At 31.6% G+C, this 3,930-nt stretch overlaps 1 long non-coding RNA gene across 5 annotated transcripts; it reads left to right on the forward strand.

The window, feature by feature from the left end:
* Nucleotides 1-514: 514 nt before the first annotated feature.
* Nucleotides 515-3,586, forward strand: LOC104646869 (uncharacterized). Of its 5 annotated transcripts, none has more exons than XR_003246179.2 (6): nt 515-914; nt 1,508-1,611; nt 1,768-1,922; nt 2,008-2,086; nt 2,424-2,498; nt 3,215-3,586. It is a non-coding gene; the product is annotated as an uncharacterized lncRNA (long non-coding RNA). The 5 variants fall into 5 exon arrangements; XR_003246176.2 differs by having other exon boundaries at nt 1,514-1,611; nt 2,419-2,498; XR_003246172.2 differs by having other exon boundaries at nt 516-914; nt 2,419-2,498.
* Nucleotides 3,587-3,930: the final 344 nt, after the last annotated feature.

A 3,930-nucleotide genomic window follows, 5' to 3' on the forward strand; every position in this document is an offset into this window, starting at 1 on the left:
TCTTTTTTGGGTTAGTGTGCTTTTCTTTAATCATTACAATATCTTATTTTTTATCTTTTCATTACTCATCTCAATCACAAGAATATTATCTCTCGTAATGAGCTATGTTTCTGTCACGACTCAACTCTATACCATGGCTTGACTAACACTCAAAAACCATTGCTGATCCTCAAGTGAATCATTCTCCTTATTACAAACAAAAGACTAAATCAAATATGCACAATACATTAAAATAAAAGAGTTGTTTCAAAATAGTTTATTAATTTTTAAAGCTGTCTAAAAATACTAAATATTAAACATACAATTTATTTATAAATAACTCATGAATTAAAAAGAATAAAGGCAAAAAAAGAAGTAATCACCAATCCTTACCTAATAATCACTACAAAAAAATACCTAAATTGCGGGAGTTTCAAAGTGGAGGTTAGTTGCAACCCCTACAAATTACATTAAATACCGGAGGTTTTAGAGGTGACAGAAAATAAAAGTAAATAGCGAGGGTTAAGAACCCCCGCAATCTGAAAAGAGAAAAAATCTAAATATATAAGGGGAGTTTAAACCCCCGTCATCTGAAAATAAGAATTTTATTTCAAAAATATAAAAGTTTATTAGTATTTACTTTAAAAAAAATCATTATAATGAAAATGTGTGTAGGGGTGTAAAACTTCCCCTCATTTTTTTCCTCCCAATATTTTAGGGTTGCAGGATGCTCTAAGAATTTTCTAGCTCCCTGTCACTCCAAAAAATCGATTTGATGAGGAGAAAAAGAGATGTATGGTGATTTTTGTCCGCGGAAGAGAACAAGAACTCTACTAAGGTATTGATTTTACATTAAAGAAGAGAGGATTTATTGGATTCTCTCTAAGCTGGTAGATTTGCTCTTCCGTCGACGAATATCCTCAAAATCATCACAGGTGAGAATATCTTCTCCCTCATGTGTAGTATTAGGAGCTATGAATAATGTATTTGCTTCAGATAGAGCTAAAGTTAGTTGTTCGTTCGATTTATTACGTTATGTATAATGATCAGGTAAGTTGTACTTTATAATGAATCAACTACATTTCTTAATTATTAGCACTAAATTTTACTCCTAAGCTCTTAGATGTTTCAACATATGATGCAATGTGTGAAAAACTATTATTTGGTGCAAATTACAACTCAATGAGTCAAAGTTTTATCATTTCTAGACTAAATTTTAGTTTAAATTTTCCAGTCCTAGCATCCAATCAAGTATAAATGTTGACTGAATTTGAAGGTTCTAGATATTGTTAAGTTTCATTGCAGTACCATCATATTATCTATTCTAAATTATATAGATGTAAATTTGTTCTATTAGAGTGGTTTTCAAAAGATCTTCGACTTGAATTTTCCAATCCTATTGTATATGCTTATTTGAGATTTATACAATTATTTTGGGGTATATCTGATTGTTTGAGATTTTGTATTGGATTTTAGTTTTAGATGATTATTTATGAAACAAATATTGATTGGATGGGATTTTTCCTAGAATTAGGCACAGGAAGTGGTGATGTTCTAGTTCTAGATGTATTTGCAGGTCATCTGAAATAGAGATTTAGTGATTGCTATCCAGGGTGACTTGCAGAATGAATGGTATATTTCCTGTAAAACTCTCTTGTATGTATTCTCTTGCATATTATGTGTTGGACATAAGATTAATCACTACAAAAAACATATGAAGTAATAAATTGCTTTGAATTCTGCTCAACATTTTATTTGGTTAACGTTAGTCTTAATTTTTTTTGGTAGGTTAAATTTTGGGTTCTCATTGAAAGATGTATGACTCATGAAATGAAAGTTGTTCAGAGAGTACGTATGTAGAGTACTGAAAATTTTGGAGCTCGATCTGCTGATTTTGGTGCGATAAAGACGGTTGATGTCACTGACAAGGAAAACAAGTCTACGTATGTAATTGCACAGTTTTGCTCTAGGTTAGTGTATTATATTTTTCTCTCTCACTTTGCAATCATCTCAAATCACTTGTTTCAGATTGTCCACATTCTATTGGAGAACAGTCTACACACTAAAGGGAATTATCAAAGTTAAGGACACACAAAATGCTTGTGAGGTAGGTAATGAAGGTGGATTAATTCTTAATGTCCACAGTAACAGGGAAGGTCTAGTTACAATGGCAAGGTCGCTTTCTTTTTGGCCTTAAAGTTCTGTAGTACTGTTTTTGAAAGTGATGACTTTCTCATTGAAAAATTGGTGCTGATGGAAATTGGCATGGATGTAGTAACGTCTAAGTTGTTGATCCCAAGGTCAAGAGAACCAAATAATGGTGCAAATATATGAATTGCTTATACTTTAGATTTTTTTTATCAGTTCTTATAGTTTAACTTTTCTTGATAATTTGGTTTAATTTGCCCTTCTAACTAACATTTTTCTTTTCTTTTAAAGCTTAGATGTGGATTATGTGCCAAGATAAGTAATAGATAGTGATAAGTAGAGAGTTACGATCTCTTGTTAGTGCCTTTCAGGTAATAATTTTCCTTATTTATTTGTTGTATTGTCTATGTGAGTTGTGACAAGAATTTTATGAATTCGACACTACTGTGGATTGTGATGTACACTGTATTTGATAATTTTGTATATTTTGTTTTTGGTGGACTGCAAATAGCCATTGTTACGTGTGAATTTACGTATCGTTGTAGATTGCAAAAGTGAATTATGTATCATTATAAGTTTTGGTACCATTGTAGATTGCAGTTCTTTGTTGTTAATGCCTTGCCAATTTCAAATAAGATTAAGTATATTTTCAACTACGATATTAATGTCCAATTAAATCATGTTGATTCGGGTATACATATAGTAAAAATTATACTTTAGGACATGTACTCATTCAGAACCATCCTTGAGAAAGGCTAGTCTTATGTGGGATTGCCATCCTAGAGAAGCAAAAGGAGATGGTCAAACTGTTAGGAAGTGACTATTAAAAATAAAAGCTTTTCAGAACCTCTTGTATCTATGATGAATGCAGAAACTGTAATAGGAATATGAACACTAATAGACAGTAATACCACTAATGTCAATTAGATATAATTGGTTGTATTTGAGGCTTATGCCTTCAAGTGTTGTTTTCTTATCCTCCCTGCATAAATCTTACTAGCTTTCTAGTGGTTATGCTCTTAGAGATGTCACATATAGTTGCATGCATGACTATTTTTTGTCTTATAACATTCCATTGAATATTCAGGTGGAGGGACTCCTGAAGGACAAGAAATATAAAACAATAGTTGATGCAGATATTCAAGGTAATTAGGATTAAGAGGTTGACCAGCTTATTCAGGTAGCTCTACTGTGCACACAAAGTATGCCTACGGAACGTACGGTGATGTCAGAAGTTTTAAGAATGCTTGAAGGTAATAGCCTCGCTGAGAGGTTGGAGGACATTGTTGCATATGAATGATAGTGAATCTTTTCATCAATAAAATCAATATTAGCGAATGACTATTCTAATAATGATTTGAAGTTTCTTGTAATCTTAATGGTTGAAGTGAATAATATTTTTTCAATTTAGTTTGTAAAACTAATAGTACATTTTATAATATATTCTTTTGTGTTGAAATATTTTATTATTTCTTAATTCTAATAAGCCCCATTTAGGTTTGACTATGATGCACATGTTATTTAGTCATTAATATTTAACATAGAATTTTTATAAAAGGTTACATGTTCATAAATTACAGGAATTAGAACTCCAGTTATTCTTAAAGTAAAATTCATGATTTGTGGGGGTTTTGACTCCCAGAACTTGAAGTGCAGTTGTTTGACATATATTTTTGGGGTTAAAACCCCTACTAATGGTACCAGGCGTAGGTCAAAAACTCCCGCTATTTAATTGTTTCACACCAATTTATAACGGTTTTCACTACTGTCGCAACAGTAAATTATGGTGTTACTGACTCCCAC

The sequence above is a fragment of the Solanum lycopersicum genome, chromosome 1 (genome assembly GCF_036512215.1).
Source record: "Solanum lycopersicum chromosome 1, SLM_r2.1".
NCBI lineage: Eukaryota > Viridiplantae > Streptophyta > Magnoliopsida > Solanales > Solanaceae > Solanum > Solanum lycopersicum.